Source organism: Dermacentor albipictus, chromosome 8 (assembly GCF_038994185.2).
Source record: "Dermacentor albipictus isolate Rhodes 1998 colony chromosome 8, USDA_Dalb.pri_finalv2, whole genome shotgun sequence".
NCBI lineage: Eukaryota > Metazoa > Arthropoda > Arachnida > Ixodida > Ixodidae > Dermacentor > Dermacentor albipictus.
Window position 1 is genome coordinate 52,655,855 of NC_091828.1, and position 17,831 is coordinate 52,673,685.

The following is a 17,831-nucleotide window of genomic DNA, read 5'->3' on the forward strand; positions in this document are numbered from 1 at the left end:
ACGCAGAACGCATAGAGGACATTGATGCATGGACCCGAAATCTCCACTCCGATACCAATGTAGCCACGCGCACCGTTACAACCGATGCCCCCGTCAAGCGCATGGACAGTAGATTGGCCCATCTCCTCGCGGCTAAAACATCAATCCTATCCCGCTGGAAAGGGCAACGTCTCAACAGGCGCCTCCGCGCTAAAATAGCCCTCCTCAATAAGGAAATCGAAGCCCATTGCCTCACTCTGAGCCGTCAGCAGTGGACTGAACTGTGCAATACTGCTGACGGACAGATCCATTGTCCCTCTTCTTGGAAGCTTCTCAAACACCTCCTCGATAGCCAAGCCACCCGCTCTTCCCAACAAGATCGCCTCACTAAACTTCTCTATACAGAAAGGAAGAAACGGCCGCGCCCAAGTCTTAGACTACCTCACCAACAAGTATCTCCCCGTGGGCCCAGTGCAATCTCGCGGCTCCTACACCGGGGCCCCCAACCCCCCACTGGACGAAGACTTTAGTGTCGCTGAGATCCAAGCCACCCTGCATAAATTAAACAGCCGTTCTGCCCCTGGGCCCGATGGGGTCACTAACAAAGCCCTCCGTAATCTGGATGATGCCTCCATCACCCACCTGACAGATTATATCAATGACTGCTGGCGTAATGGTGCCATTCCGCCGGCCTGGAAAACAGCAAAGGTCATCCTTATTCCCAAACCTGGCAAACCTTCTAGCCTCGATCATCTTCGTCCCATCTCACTAACCTCATGCGTGGGAAAGGTTATGGAGCATGCCTTCCTCACGCAAATCAACACCCATCTGGAAGACACTGCAGCGTATCCTCACTCTGTCATTGGCTTCCGGGCCCACCTGTCGACCCAAGACGCCATGCTACAACTGAAGTACCATATACTAGAAGATAGAACACGTAGTACTAAAGCTATACTCGGCCTCGACCTCGAAAAAGCATTTGACAGCATAGCCCATTTCACCATTCTTGACCGCATCTCACGCCTTAATATCGGTGCGCGCGCTTATAATTACGTCAGAGACTTTCTCTCTAATTGCACAGCCTTCCTTTCGGTGGGGGATCTCCGCTCTGACGCCCAGACTTTGGGCAGCGCGGAAACCCCCCAGGGCTCCGTTATCTCCCCAATGCTTTTTAATCTTGTCATGATCGATCTTGCCAAGGAGTTGCAGCAAGTGGACGGTGTCACCCACACCATATACGCTGACGATATAACCATCTGGGCCCACAAAGGCAGTGACGGCGAAATAGAAACGGCGCTACAATCCGCCAAGAGGAGAATCTGCTCCGGTTAATCCAGTCGTTCGTAATTTGCCACATCACCTACGTTGCTGCGTATCTAAACTGGTACAAGGCTGAACAAACCAAGCTCAACATCCTCCTACGCGGTGTCTATAAACAAGCCCTCGGCCTCCCCGGTTGCACCAGCACTGACCTCCTCCTTCAACTAGGCGTCCATAACACACTGGACGAGCTCATCGAGGCCCAACGTCGCTCTCAGCTGGAGAGACTCACTCTCACAGCCACGGGTCGCCATATCCTCACCTCGCACGGCATCACCTACCACCATCAACACGGCCATAAGCACTAGATCCCCTCCACCATACGAGCTTGGATTCACGCCGATCCTATCCCCAGAAACATGCACCCCAAATACAACCACGCACGTCGCACAGCACGTGCCACGGTTCTCACCAAATCGCTTACTCGCCACGACGGTGTGAGTTTCGTCAACGCTGCCGAATATCCCCACGGTACCCGCTTTGTAGCCATCACCACGCGTGAAGGGTCTCTCCAACATGCTATCAGCCTAGTAACCCCACACGCTGAGGAAGCTGAAGAAGTGGCCATCGCGCTAGCCACCCTAGACCCAACATGCCATACCATTGTCTCTGACTCCCGCTCCGCCGTTATCAACTATATCAACGGCCGTATTTCACACCAAGCCTTGCGCATCTTGCAACAAGAGCCCCGCTCAACCGACCATCAGGTTACACTCGTCTGGTTCCCGGCTCATGCAGGCACCGTCCACCCGCACCTCCCCAACCTCAACGAGGTTACCCACTCCCTAGCGCGAGGCCTAGTTGACTGCGCGGGAGAAGGGGAGGCTGCCCCCACCGGTAGGGATCGCCTGACACGCTACAATGATCTTGTGAAGTCCTTCTACTTAGAGCGTAGAACCTTCCCCCGCCCACACAACAAACTATCCCGAGCGCAGGCTACAACTTTCCGCCTGCTACAAACCAATACTTACCCCTCATTACAACTTTATAACAAGATTTACCCAGACATTTACCCCAATCCCACGTGCCATATCTGCAAGACACAGCCAGCCACACTTCCACACATGCTTTGGGACTGTAGGCACCAATACCCCGACACTAACCCCACGACCCTCTCGTCGAGATGGCACGCTGCCCTGCGTAGCCCCAACCTTGACGACCAACTCTGGGCGACCCAGCAGGCCTGCGAGGCGGCGAAGAGGCAACACCTCGACGTCCCCATGTGGGAGGCCTAGGCCCAGTCACCATCTCTTGCTGGTTTCAATAAAGTTTATTCAGTCAGTCAGTCAGTGAAATAATACCAACTTTCCCTGGTTACCGGGCTTCTACAATTCCTCCTGAGATGGACTTGTTCAACAGCTCTACCGAGTACTTTAAGTAGGCAGTGTATTCTATGTCGTAGGGCAAACAGAAAATTAGCATAAGCACTCTTGCTTTCAGGCTGCCATAGACTTCGAGTTAAAAGTGCAGTCCAGATCAACATGCCCGACCTTGATCCCTCCAGCCTATGTGCCAGCCTTCCCTATGAGCCAATACTTGTGCAGGTGAACATACCTTCTTTGTTCCATGCAAAACATTTTGTTAACTGTTTCCAGGAAAAAGTAGTTCAAGCATAAATGGCTAACACATGCTCTTCATACCAGGTTGCCATGGATAATGGAGACGATAGGAAAGTACAGGCCAGCGTCGCTGTCCCAGATCCATCCGGCAGCTTCTCTGTCTCTGTGTCCTAACTGCTGGTCTTCAATGGGAGTTGACACTGTCTCCTTCTATAGGGGCATTTTCTGACACGCTCTTCTGTGGGAGAATGCCCCATTCATAAAAAGAAACAACAAAGATTGGACACGAAATGGTGCAGCTCAAAAAAAAATTACTTGTTGGGTTCGCCACCGGGCCATATGCGTCGGCGCTCGTGACTCGACAAAAAGCAGCCGCAGCGGCACGCGCAAGCTCAGGCTTCACATAGTTTTGCGCCCATCGCAAGAGAGGCACCTCACGGCTACATTCGGATATTGCCAGCGCACAAGGAGGAAGTGCAGAAACATGCACGCTTGCAATCTCGGAGGGATGCGCATGCGTGCAAACTCGATACCATGGGTGCACAGCTAGAAGGGGAGAAGGGTCGTTTTGCCACACGTTCGCACACCCTGTAATATTTTGGGGGCAAGTGTACATACTAGACATATTGTCTGTAGTGCTTATTTTTGAAATGTGATATTTTGGGACATATAATACATATAATATGCATCTTGGCTTTGTTGCACATTAAGAATTTATTTTATAAGTACTATATAATTATCTGAAAAGATGAATGTTTCTTTAGATTTCACACATTTCTTTTGCTACATTGTAAATGTATATCCTGATAGATTAATGTTTGGTATGTTATATGTTTGCCGATAGGAGACTTACTGCTGCCATGCGAGGGCCTTCAGGCACATTAAAGCTGTATGTTGCAGCTTTTCGCCTGGAGGACAGCCAACAAAGTTTGTTGGAAATAAAACCATTTCTGGTACGACAAGTTGAAAATTCTATTTGAAGTCGCTGCCTCTAGACCCTTCGTGCCAACCGCCATTTCGGCAAGGCTGTGTGATGTCTGGGAATAAGGCTGCTTCGTTGGATTTCAAGACCAGATAGCAGCCTTCCTTCACACACTCTGGCACCAAAAAGGGCAGCACAGGTGTCAGTGTTACTTGTGCTACAATTCCTTCACTTGTGCTATAAATAGCAGCAGCAAACTGCCAAGATGCAAAAGCAAAACAATGAATGAGGGCCATAACGTATTTCCCAGCTCCTGAAATCAGTTCCAGTTTTTGCAGTAGACCAAAGCATGGCCTTCAAGATCAGCTTAGATTACCAGTGGGAACAGTTTCCGAGGCTGCCAATTCATTTCATCAAGACTCAGTGTTGCCACACTGCTTTTGATTCAAGTGTGAGAAAAAAAATTGAAGTGAACATTTTCTAACACATTGAATGCAGTCAAATTTTCTTTCTGTTATGCTTTCCTCTTATTTCAAAGCAAAAAAAAAACCAAAAAATCTAAGAAAACAAGAAGCAAAACAGAAAGAAAAATATCTCAGTATAGGGCAAACATCATTGCACATTGTGAAACCAGATGTGCATGCCTGTGAGGGTGATGATTGAAGTGTGTGCACTATACATTCAGTGATGCTACAGGCACGCACTGTGCTGTTTGCATTTCATTTGATGGTGATAGTACATCCACACAATGTAGCCACAGGGACAAGTGAGCAGTCAAGTGAAGCTTTTTGAGATCATGTTTAGTTGGATCATGCAAATAAAATGCATTAATTAATCATATGCCATGGAAGAATCAAGCACAAGTACACAAATTACTGTGCATGACAGGAGTGGCTGCGAAGATGTATAAGGCTCACACAAAGGACGGACAGCAGACAAGGGACGATGATATTTAACTAATTTCGCCATGGAAAATGACTTCAAAGTTTGTGCATTAAGTACGAAGAAAATCCGAGGACACCTAAGCACTTCTTATGAGTTGTGAATACTTTAATGTCCAACTGAACGCCACTGAGCAGGCCAAGATATGAACTCCTCGCAGGCAAGCGGGCACGTTAAGACGCTTGGCATATATTGATTTAGCCTTACCGAGGCGCAGTTAGAACACACACAAGAGCTTGAGTAGACAAGGAACAGGTGGTAACACAGGCTTGCGAGAGGGAAGGTGATGTGTTGTCGTAGCAATGCACTCTCCCCTCGCGAAGTAGCGCAGCAGCAGATGTTCCCCTTCGCTCGCGTTCCTCTGCTGAGACACGAGCCAGCAAGTGCAAGCTTTCCCGTTGACTGTGACACATGGTGTCACAGTCAACGGGAAAGTAGGCACCGTTTTGCTGCTACAGATGCTGCCGGCTTTTTCACTGAAAGAACCATTTAACTCTTGCATAAAAAAAAATCCTGTCACTGACCACACAAATGGTTTTTATAAACGGTAACCTATCAAGTCCCCTCCCAGTAACCTCTGGCACGCCCCAAGGATCTGTTCTTGGTCCCCTGTTATTTTTAATATATATATTAATGATTTACCTCAGTGTGTCTCCAGTAATATACGCATGTTTGCAGACGACTGCGTCATCTACCGCTCTATCTATAACTCATCTGACCATACTACACTCCAAAATGATCTTAACAGTGTTTTAGAATGGTGCAGCAATTCGCTGATGACCCTTAACGCCAAGAAATGTAAATTCGTGTCCTTCTCCCGCCGTCACAACCCTTCCTTCTTCCCATATGAAATAAATACCACACCATTAGAATCAGTACAATCCTATAAATATCTAGGTGTAACCCTGTCTCACGATTTGTCTTGGCGCGCACATGTCACTAGCATTATCTCTGCAGCTAACAAAACCTTAGGTTTTCTAAATCGGAACCTACGGCAGGTCCCATCAGATTTAAAATTACTAGCATATAAGTCACTTGTCAGGCCGAAACTGGAGTACGCGTCAGCTATCTGGAACCCGCATCAAGCATATCTCACCGACGCATTAGAATCAGTTCAAAATCGTGCTGTTAGATTCATTCATACCTCATATTCATACGACGTCAGCGTTTCATCACTGAAATCAGAATCGGGCTTGTCAATGCTTTCATGTCGACGTCGCATTTCCAGTCTTTCCCTGTACCACAAGTTCTTCTTTTCTTCCCTTAATCAAGAGCCTTACATAACAGCAGCAGCACGCATATCTCACCGCACCAGCCATCCACTTCAAGTGGCACGCCCACGTGCACGGACAACCACCTTCGCAGCCTCCTTTTTCTTCCGTACCGCCACAGACTGGAATGGCCTTCCCGCCAACATCGCTAATACGACTTGTCCATCTTCGTTCACACAACTTATAACCGACCATTTTGTTAAATAATTATTTATGACGATGTTTTGCTATCTTATAAAAACCCACCCCTTATGTAATGCCCCTACGGGGGACCTTTAAGGTAATAAACTGAACTGAACTGAACTGAATAAACAGCAATAAAGAAATTCCATTAAAAGTATTGCATCAAACCAGCTCAGAGCACAAAAAATTTACCAGAACTGTCAGGCTTGGCTGCTGAAAATTAATGTCTTGTAGCAAGGTTTAACGAGCACAAATGATATGCAAGAATACTCAGAATGATGCGAATGCTCAGATGCTAAGCGCTGCTCTTGTGCAGGAGCTTGGCAATGCAGCTGGCATAAATGCCAGTCTTCTGACTACTACACTGGTTTCATGAAAAGTAGGTTATTCTGGCAAGAGTATCACTGCAACATCACTGCACTACACTTTTACTTCACTGTGTCAGATAAACAAGTCAACAGACGTCTGAAGTGGTTCAACCACAATTCACAGCTGGAGAACAGGATAGCATCCATAGAATTTGGCGAGATTATTAGACAACAGGCAAAGGAGAGTGGACAAAAGTTGGAGGTGAAAGCTGTTCTGTTTGACTGTGACGAGGTGTATTGGAGTCGTCAAGCAACAGGCAATAGCGATGGTGCTTCCTAGCGTGCCGATATTGTTCTGGCTTCAAGGCACATAATGGTGATTATTGCATTTTATAGTGTCCCATTCTTCTTTAGATGACAAAGTATTTAAATCTGTGTATTGGTTACATTTGCAGTGACGTCCAAAATCTAGATTTGTACTGGGCAAAGACAATACTTAAAAATTAAGCTCAGTGGTTTTACATGCCAAAATCACTAAATGATGATGAGGGATGCAATAGTGAGAAACTCTGGATTAATTCTGAGCGCCTGGGTTTAACGTGCACCCAATACATGGCGCACAGCATTTTTTGCATTTTGCCCCGATCGAAATGTGGCCGCAGGGGCTTGGATTTGATCCCACGGCCTTGGGTTTCGCAGCCAACACCAAAGCCACAGCACCAGTAACATTAAAACAAAGCAGTGATTTGATAAAGCGTGTAAGAGCACAACAGTTTTTAAGCATTGCTTCATGCTAAGGTCTAAGTCATTAGCTCGGTACCGTCACACAACAGCCACATTAACGAGATGAACAACGGGGATAAAATGCCAAATTAAGCTGCAAAAGCCTTTGAAGCTGTGAAGTTCTTTAGGAACTTGGAAGGTGTGGACATTTGGACATGCAAAGGATGCAGTCTTTGGAAACAACTTGCCAAGTTAATTAGTTGTTTTTTACCAAAGCAATATTTCATCACAAAGCAAATAGCTATAATTTAAATATGCTCCAAGATTGAATGCCCTATGATAAAAATTTCTATTGCATTTTTAGCAAGTTATATGGAGCAACCAAAGGTAAGAGACATTTGATGCTAGTGTTCAATAAATTTCAGTTATTAGAAAGCCCTCGTCCTGTGCCCTTCTGTGTATCTTCCGTTATTTCCGCACTGATTAGTAAGTATGACGCTAGTGACTGCAATAGAATACGTGAAGGCCGAGAAAATAGCAATGGCAATGAAGAGCTATTGCTTGAACAACGACAAAAAAAGCTTAGGTGTAGTGACAAAGCAGAAAGGAGAACATGAACGAAAAGTATGTGCAAAGTCATACATGACAAGAGAAACCCAGCAGGCAAGATGTGGTGAGCAGGGGGGTGGGGTGGAGTATTCCGTAAGAGCCGACCTAGTGGACTGTCCATTTTGGCCGCTACTGATTGGCTAGGGCTGCTGGTCTCCTCCTCTCACAGCTGAATCCAATCAGCAGTGGCCGAAATGGACAGCCCACTAGGTGTACTCTTACAGAATACCCCCCCCCCCCCCCCCCCCCGCAGGAGAAAATGATGAGATGGATTCTTGCCTTGTGAAGTGCAGCAACTGTTTTTTTTTCTGTTCAGAGCGAACGTGAGTGAGACTGGAGATGTAAAGGCTTTGATGTGGAGATAAGCTATGGTCTGGGATGAAGCACAATATTGGTTTCCAGGAGACCCTGCAGATAAAAGTTTTTTTAGCAATTAATAATTCACGTATCTGGCGAAGGAAATCATTACAGTGAACATGCGGCATAAGCAATAGACAGCCAGGCACATATAGCAAAAGACAGTGCCACTGTAGAGGAATGGCGACAGGGAAGAGCAACAAAAAGTGATCAAGCATGTGCAGGGAGAAGGGTACAGAAAAAGTACAAGGGATCACACAAAGGAGATCAGTTTGACAGTGACAACAAGAGCAGCAATTATGAGCACAAATTTCAGAAGAAAGTAGCAAATTAATTGGGTCATCAGTTGCCAAAGAGCAAGCATTTTCTGTCACGAATGCTACTGATGCCAAGCATCAGTCCTGGCGCTGTTAAAGAAGTGAACGCGCAGTTGTGGCAAGGGATAGCAGCAGCAGGTGTCTCATAAAAATGGCAGTAATAGGCTGGTACACTTGGCTACAGTGAGCCAAGTGTACCAGCCAGTGCTTCTGGAAATCTGTGACCTATGTCGAGTTGAAATGTACTGCTAAAGTGGGTGTACGTCGGAAAGACTTTCTCGCCCGTGCGGCGCTCGTGCCGAGTTGGTGATGGCGGATTATTGATTTAATGAGCCATCTTTCGTCACATTAAAGATGTTTTGTGTCTCTTCCAGGGCGAGGAGTAGGGGCCATAGTGTAGACCACTGGCATATCCCCTTCGATATAAATAAAGGTTCTTCAGCAAAACCATGTGCAATAAATCGGTAAGCGGGAGCCGCAGAGCTAGCGAAGCAGGCACGTCGGACGTACAGCCTCCCTGATTTTTAATAATATAGCGCGAGCGTCGACTGAACTGCTTATAACTGCTTATAACGGCGATAAGCGTGCAACAAGGCGAGAGTTCGCGCACGAGCCTTGTTGCCTTGTTGCACTCGCCTTGTTGCACGCTCTTTTTGCACGCTTATCGCCGTTTTAAAGCGCTCACCAGCAGTTCAGTCGACGCTCGCGCTATATTATTAAAAATCAGGGAGGCTGTACATTTAAATTAAAGTATGGGGTTTTACGCGCCAAAACCACTTTCTGATTATGAGGCACGCTGTAGTGGAGGACTCCGTAAATTTCGACCACCTGGGGTTCTTTAACGTGCACCTAAATCTAAGCACACGGGTGTTTTCGCATTTCGCCCCCATCGAAATGCAGCCGCCGTGGCCAGGATCGGACGTACATTTAGACAGATCGTCATTGTAAGCTCAGGTGCTCTCGTGAGGGCTCCGTTTGCCGGTGACGTATACCGTCCTATCGCAGTACTGGTGAAAATCCATTATATCGTCGGGACGAAAAAACCACCCCGCCACTTCTATAACACCAGTCGGAACACTGCGGCCGCCATCACCTTTTAGAGTGGTCTACGACCATAAATTGCATAACGACTTTCGCTTTTCCTAGCTACAGGGTGCTAAATATGTTTCAACATGCAGACATGCATGTTCACGCGAATCTCTTGAAGGGTACAGTATGCACTGACAACCAAAAACGCATGATGGACACGGCGAAATGCTATGGCATTAAAGTTGTCCGATTGATCCTCGATATCACAGGTTCACTGATCAATGATTCACTGATCCCGTCGCACGTTCCGCATGTTACCGTTGCGACAAAAAGTGCAACAAACCTACCAGCAACATCCACGGAGACGCAGGAGGAGAACTTGTGGACGACGCACGGCACGCACGGCTTCGTCAAGAACACAGACATCGACGTGAAGGAATCGCCAGCCGACACATGGCAGAATGCCGGCTCGCCTAGGGACAAACGCATACAAAACGAGCAAAGAAACTTCTCCTCCGTGGTACCTAGGCAAAGGGAGAAACTTAGGGCGCAAACGCCCCCAGATTTTCTCTCTCGCAGCTGGCGATTCCGCAAATGACCGTCTCGTCAATGGGAGTGGTTGTACCCACGACCTACTGGAACTGCAGACCTGCACAGATGTCCCACTTCTTTGGGAGCAGCTTGCCCACACTTTCGTTCAACCGATGGCCGTAGGTGGCGCTTTTATAACCAACTGTCTGGTAGACGAATACCAGACAGTTGGCGACAAAGTAGAATGAATTTAATTTATAAAGGTAAGGGGGAGAAAGACAGAATTCACTCGTATAGACCAGAACACGCTAGTCTCGCACCCAGACTAACCGAACGCATACTCTCGCACCCGGGTTGCCCGGTCGACCGGCGCCGTTTTGTACTGGGCTGCCAAAGTGTGTTCGCCGGCGACCAGTAGACATGGCAAGCGCCAGCTCTAGGGCTCCAAAGTGCGGAAATGTGCCCGTTCACACGGATCCAAAGTACAAGAAGTCATCTGGGCATCATTGCGTCGTGTTTGGATGCCAAAACAACCAGCGGAAAAGGAGCAGGTTGCTTAGCGCTGTTTGCGAAGAGCACAACACACGTAGGGAATCGTGCCGGTGCGGTGTTTTCAGCCTGCACCGATTTCCATCCGCAACGAAGAATGCCAAGCTGCGCCACCGGTGGATAGCTGCAGTGAATAGGAAGAACTACCAACCCAGTGAAAATGCACGAGTGAGTATTCGATCTGTGTATATTTTGGTGCCACGTTCAACTTTGCGCCCTACAAACGTAATACGCAGGTTTCCTCCGAGCACTTTCTGGGCAACAAGCCTACAGAGCAGAATCCCGCGCCGGTGCTTCGCCTTGGCTATAACAAAAAGGCAAGCCTTATCGTGTTTTCATTCAGGCAGAGCTCCCGACGGTTAAACGGAACAGTTGAGTTTGCGGTTAGCGATACTTGAAGCTGGTGCACGGAATGACCATTAAGCGTGAACGACAAGTTGTAGGCCTTGCTGGTGAGCGTTATTGCTAATGAAAGTAAACCGAAGTCTGCTCGTCACATAGCATGCGTCCACAAAAACGTAAACGACGACTACTCGTCGCCGAAGGTGTTCTTGCAGCGCACCTACCTTTACGAGCTGGTGTTGCAGGTGTCATTCGTAACGAATTCATTTGAGCCTCCTGAGCTCTAAAGTGCGTGCGGGCTGTTATGCGGGGCAAAGCGCAAAATATTTCCGTTCATATGGCGAGGAAAATAAGGTGCTTAATTATTCTTGTATTTTGTAACAAAATTTTGATCGTTCTCACTAGTTTTTTTTACTGTTTTTTTTTTCTAAGGGAGCGCCAACAATCCGATGGTCTCGCACAATCGAAACAGGTCTGGTACCAGGTAGCTGCAGTTGGTGGGGCAAATTTCTTGGAATGCAGGTGCGGTTGTTGTCTTGTACCAAAGGGGTCCTGATGATGCAGCTTTAAGTAGGGATCGTAATTTTACGTGCCCTGTCATGGTTTGTGCAACTGTACAACACCTGCATCTGTCATGCTCACCCTGTTATACGGGCTTTGACTGCACATGTAGTTGAACATTATAACTACTGTAGTTCCTCATTTTCCAATGAGTGCAGGTTTAGCATCATATGCTGCTTGTTCGAGTGCTGTAGGCTTTTGTTCTGAATGCTGTACTCTTAAGTGGTTGCACGATACAATTGGCCTGGTGTATTTTCTATTTCATTTTGAGAGGACTTTATATCTTCGCAACAGTGATGGCATGGGAAAGAACTACAGCCCTTCTTACTATGACATCTATTTTGTTTTCAATGTGCAGGTGGTGAAGGGCAGGCGTCTGCAAACCAGGCAGTCAAACGACCTCGCCAGTTGGTTGCCAAACGCGGCCAACCCAGTACAGACCATGACAAACAAGACCAAACTGAAAGTGCAGATGACAGTGTTCTGCGTGCTTTAATAATATATGGCACCAACACAGTGCTGTAAATTCCTTCACAGGTTACGTGCCAAAAAGATCACACGTGTTCTAGCATATAGCGCGCGGTTTGTACAAACGTAATAGCGTACCTACCCGATGTATTCGCTTCTGCAGTCTGCACATCACTCAGTGTGGCCATTGCGGACTTGCATGAGGTCTTGAAGTTTGATTGAATCCAGACAGCGAAAATGACAGGTTAGAAAAAACGCGAAACACGCCTTCCGGCCAGGTAAAACGCCCAAGTTTCGCTTTCGCGCCGGGTCGCATCTCCCGGCGTGGCAGCCCAGGCCTGCTACTTCGCGGCGCTTGGGATAGATGGCGCGACCGGCGCTCATCAATATGGCGGCGCCCTTTGAATTCACGGTGTTCTGGTGTATAGACCGTTGACCATTACATCGGTAATATACAGGCTAGCAATGCAGGCAATCAAATTAAAGCTTCAAGCATGGGCAGAAAATAATGACATTTTGGGAGAGCTTCAGAATGGCTTTAGAATAGGTATAAACTTTTTTAAAAACAGGGTTGAAGTGCCTCAGACAGGCTGGCCAACGTTTCGATAGGTGGACCTATCTTCGTCAAAGGCGGCCTCGTCATCCTCGGCGTGTTAGTTTTAAATGGTTTTAAAGGGTTAGTGCAGTGACGTCACGTGCGGGTGTTGTTGCTGGCGGCTGGTTTTAAAGAGAGAGATTACAAGAGGGGACAGGCGCTGTCGTCCGACGTCTGTGAGCCTCATTCTCAAGACGAAGGGACAAGAGCGTGAGAGTGGGCACGCGGGGAGGAAAGAAAAGAAATAGAAGCAGAAAAAAGGGGGGGGAAAAGCAGGGGGGTGCCCGGGCCGTACCAAGACACAAAAAGGGGGGGGGGAGTGAAAGAAAAAGAAAGAGAAAAATGAAATCTTTAAGAAATATGGGGGCTTGGGAGCGTGTTGGGGATGCGAACGGTTAGGAGGTAATCCGGGGTAGTCGTTGGCGGCATGTTTTTGAGGCATTAGAACGGCCGGTCAAGCAATAGGTCGAGTAATTTTGAAATAGTTAAGGTGGCGACGGGGAGTCTGCGGTGCAATGTGTGGGGTGAATGAAAGGCAGCGCCATGGTCTTTCAAGGGGCACTGCCCCACGCGCTTAACGTAGGTGTCGTTACGGCGGCATCCAGAAGGCGATGGTTGAGGCGCCGAAAAAGGCATATTGACTTCGGAATGTGTTGTCGAGGGGGTTTCAAAAAAAAAAGGACTAAAAAAGGGGTTAAGGGGGAAGGGGGGGGGGGGCGAAATCGGTATAGCAAACAGGAGGGCGACGCGTGCAGAAGCGGGCGCGGGCAATTGTACATGGAAGAAGGGGATCGTACACTTGGTATAGACGTAAAATCCTGAAAGAGTACATTAAATTGAGTAGTAAGCAGGATTTTTTTTTTCCTTCTCTTTTTCTCTTCTTCCTCTCTCCCGCTCGATGTTAACCGCTCCAATGTTATAGACATTTCTAAAACATTAAGTCAAAAAGAAATAGCCGTACTCAGCAAGGGCTTAAACTTTTGCCCCACGAACAACACAATAAATGAATTCGAGCTTCACAAGGACCTCTCAGAATTCTCCCGACGAATGCGTATCCGACACTTTTTTGCAGACACACCAGACACCGGGACGACACCCCTTAGAGCCCAATCCACTTGGACTCCCGAACCAGAACAAGCCATAGAACTTGACATATACCTTAAAACTATCACTAAAGAAATTATAAGCCAATCCAAGACATCTAAGCGACCTAAAAACATAACTGCGTCGGAGAGTCATATCATTTCAAATCTGAGCTGCCGGAATGACATTGTTATTACGGAAGCAGATAAGGGTGGAAGTATAGTTATTTGGCCAATAGAAAAATACAAGCACGAGGCTTACAGACAACTAAACAACCCAGAACATTACCGCAAACTAGATAACGATCCGACATTGTCCTACACAGTGACAATTACCAACAGGCTGAAATCACTTTTGGCTGATGAATTGATAACACCATCTGAATACAAATTTCTTAAACCAAACAACAAAACTGCCGGACGTTTCTACCTCCTTCCGAAAATTCATAAAATTCCATCCGCTGAACTATACACTGCTATTATACCAGGCCGTCCGACAGTATCAAACAACAACACCCCGACAGAGAACATCTCCACATTCCTTAACCACTACCTTGGTAACTTGCCGAAAACACTTCCGTCATTTGTACAAGATACGCCCCACCTGCTGAGAATTATAGAAGACATTAATACTAAAGGCACACTACCCCACAACACAATTCTCGCAACACTAGACGTCACGGCGCTGTACACCAACATTCCAATCCCTGATGGTTTATCTTCGATAAAACAAACGCTGTCTAAACACAGTGCACAACACTCTACTGAAGTTTACCTGTCTCTCCTTGAATTAGTTCTCACACATAACTACTTCGAATTTGAAGAGAGTTACTACCTACAGATACATGGTACAAGAGAGAGAGAGAGAGAGAAACAACTTTACTGGTCCATTATGAACTGAAACGCGTTAAGCGTCTGATGGGGTGGCTCCCTCTTCGCGGGCTCCATATGCTTCCAGGGCCGCCTGGCCCCTGTGGATCAGTCGAAGCTGGTCTTCCAGGGCGGGGCTGGACAGCATGATCTCCCATCGCTCGTAAAGGGTGGGGATAGCAGGGGGGTTAGTTATGGGTATAAGTGGGGGGTGGTCTATGGAAAAATTGCACTCTCCTATGACGTGCCGAAGGGTGCCTAATGCATTGCAATGAGGACATGTGTTCTTATATCTCTCTGGGTATATTTTGTTCTGGAGGCAGGGGTGGGGAAAGGATCCTGCCTGGATTTGCCTGTATATTGTTTGTTCGGCTCTGGTCAAGGAGTGGTGGGGATGCGGGAAGGTCTTCCTGCCTTCCCTGTAATATTTGACTATATCTCTGTAATTTGTGATGGGTTGCCATCCCCTTGCCTCCTCCTCGTTGGCCCGGGAGTTTAGCGCTCGGGCCTGTTGATGAGCATATTCATTGCCCTCAACTGAGGAGTGAGCCGGGACCCAAACTAATTCTATTGCTTGTTTAGGAGGCGTAGCTTTACCAAGAATTTTTAGTGCCACAAGGGACACCCAGCCAGATCTGTAGTTCTTGTATGCAGCTTGTGAGTCCGTGACGATCTTGGTGACGTTTGGTTGCAGGAGTGCGAGAGCTATCGCTGCTTCTTCTGCTTCCTCTGAAGACGGAGTGTAGATTGATGCGCAGGTGACCAGCTTTTCTAGCCCGGTGACCACGACTGTTGCCCTCGTGGAGCGTTTCGATATAGAGGCGTCTGTATATAAGACAGTGTCGTCTTCCTCCAGGGTCCTGGAGATGGCTCTTGCCCGGGCGTCGCGTCGTCCGGCATGCCTTGTGGGGTTCATGTTGCGTGGTAGTGGTTTGCATTCCAACTTCTCACTCAACTTTTCGGGTAATTGGTCGTGGCGGGTGTAGTGTGATTCTTGCCATCCTAGCTTGCGGAGGACGCTTCTGCCCGCCTTGGTCTGGCTAAGGCGTACCCTTTGATTGGATAGGTGGGCTTCTACGAGCTCGGCTACTGTGTTGTGGACTCCCATTTGAAGTAATTTTGTCGTAGATGAATTTATGGGAATACCCAGGGCCTGCTTCGTGGCTTTCCTGATTATTGCGTCAAGTTGTAAGACGTCCTTCTTGAGGAGCTGCAGGTACGGCGCTGCATAGACGATTCGTGAGATAACAAAGGCCTCAACGAGGCGCAAGGTGTCCGATTCCTTGAGACCCCTCTGCCTGTTGGCCACTCGTCTGATCATGTTCAAGATTTGGTCTGACGTGAGCTTGATTTTTCTAATCATGGCTGTTGCCTTGCCGTCTGCCTGGATCAAGAGGCCCAGGATCCTGAGTTGAGGTACCGGGAGGACCCGGCTTCCTTCCAAAGTGATTTCTATGTTATCTGCTTGTGTCCTTGATGCACGTGGTCTGACAATGATCAACTCCGATTTTTGAGGCGAACAGCAAAGGCCACATGTCTTCACATAGCTGTTGATCGTGTCAGCCGCTTTTTGGAGCGTGGTTTCCATCCAGCCATCCGACCCTGCCCTCGCAGTCCAGAGGGTGATGTCGTCGGCATATAATGCGTGGCCCAGACCATCTATTGATTCGAGAAGCTTCGGCAACGGCAGGAGAGCCATGTTAAATAGGAGGGGGGAAAGGACCGAACCTTGCGGTGTTCCTCGATCCCCCAGGGAGATCGGTTGGGATGTCTCCTCTCCTATTCTGATCCTTGCCGTTCGGTTACGAAGAAAGTCTCGGACGTAGTTGTAAGTTTTCACTCCACAACCCGTGTTGCGCAGGTTGCGGAGGACACTTTCATGTGTGACGTTATCAAAGGCACCTGTGAGGTCTAGCGCTAGTATCGCTCGCGGCGCCTGCTTCGTTGCTCGCTTAATTACCAGTTCGCTGAGTTGTACGAGAACATCCTGGGTGCCCAGGTGTTGCCTAAAGCCATACATTGTCTCTGGCATCTGATCGGTGGCATCAAGATGTCGCTGCAACCTCTTAAGTACCATGCGTTCCATGACTTTCCCCACGCAGGACGTGAGGGATATCGGTCGCATGTTGTCGATGTGAGGTGTCTTCCCAGGCTTGGGTATGAAGCGGATTTCTGCCTCTTTCCATTCGTGTGGAAGTTTGCCAGACTCCCAGACCCTGTTCATATACTCGAGCAGCTGTCTGCGGGCCTTGTGCTGGAGGTTGTTAAGTAACTTGTAGGTGATGGTATCGGGTCCCGGCGCGCTGCCGCTGTTGCTCTCGGATATTGCCGAGATCAACTCGATGTCAGTGAATGGCTTGTCTAACGCTTCATTGGTAGGTCCTGCGTAGTCGGGAGGTGCGATATCACCCTTCTCCGTTTTCAGGTACTTGGCCTTCAGGTCGTTGATGAGTTTGTCGGCACCCCCAGTATAGTTGTTGAGGGTGCGCGTGAGGCTTCGATTTGTGGCACTCTTGCTGCCGAGAGGATCGATCAGGTGACGAAGGAGGCACCACGTCTTCCTGGTAGAAAGGGTGCCTTGCAGTCCATCACACACGCTCAGCCAGTTCTCTCTGCACAGCTTGGACGCGTATTCAGCTGCTTTTTTGTTGAGATCATGGATGCGTTTGCGAAGTTTCTTGTTGTGTCGTTGTTTCTTCCAGCGTCTGGTGAGGCTGTGACGTGCTTCCCAAAGATGGGCAAGCTTTGCGTCCACACAGGGTGTCTGCAGTGTGGTCGCAATTTTCTGGGTGTATTTTTCTACCAGCTCGAGTTGATCCTTAGCCCATTCCCCATACGGTTTGGTGCTGTTCGTGTCCTCGTCTTCATCGGCTGCTTGGCTTTTTCGAAGTTTGTCCCAGTCAGTTATCTTTGTTGTACCCATTCGGGCCTTGAACGCGGGCCCCCTGATCGTAATATTGAGGATATCGTGGTCCGACCCCAGGTTCGCGCCTGTGTTCTGCCACGACACGTCCAAGGTTCCACTCAGCAGGGTAAGGTCTGGAGTGGTGTCCCGGGTCGTACTTGTGCCCATGCGGGTGGGAGTGTCTGGCTCGTTGAGTAGGGCTAATGTGTGCAGATCCATGAGGTTCGCCAGCACCCTGCCTCTCTTGGAGCAAAATTTGTAGCCCCATATTGTGTGAGGCGCATTGAAATCTCCTAATATCAATAAGGGTCGGCTGCCCGCCTCTCTCTTGCTGTCAAGTAATGTGCCCTCTATGTCGAGGTTCTTCTTGGAGGGCCGACAGTATGCGTTGAGTATAAAGATGTTGTCT

At 48.2% G+C, this 17,831-nt stretch overlaps 1 protein-coding gene and 1 long non-coding RNA gene across 8 annotated transcripts in view; both read right to left on the minus strand.

Moving 5' to 3' along the window:
- LOC139048785 (uncharacterized) overlaps positions 1 to 10,116 on the minus strand; it is a 34,532-nt gene extending 24,416 nt beyond the window's left edge. For both annotated transcript variants that reach the window (XR_011507932.1, XR_011507931.1), the window contains exons 1-2: positions 9,867 to 10,116; positions 8,096 to 8,224 (exon numbers count right to left, since the gene is read on the minus strand). This is a non-coding gene — a long non-coding RNA (uncharacterized lncRNA). The remainder of the gene's footprint in view (positions 1 to 8,095; positions 8,225 to 9,866) is intronic.
- LOC139048782 (zinc finger protein 84-like) overlaps positions 1 to 17,831 on the minus strand; it is a 208,407-nt gene that overhangs the window by 115,783 nt on the left and 74,793 nt on the right. The window lies entirely within an intron of this gene.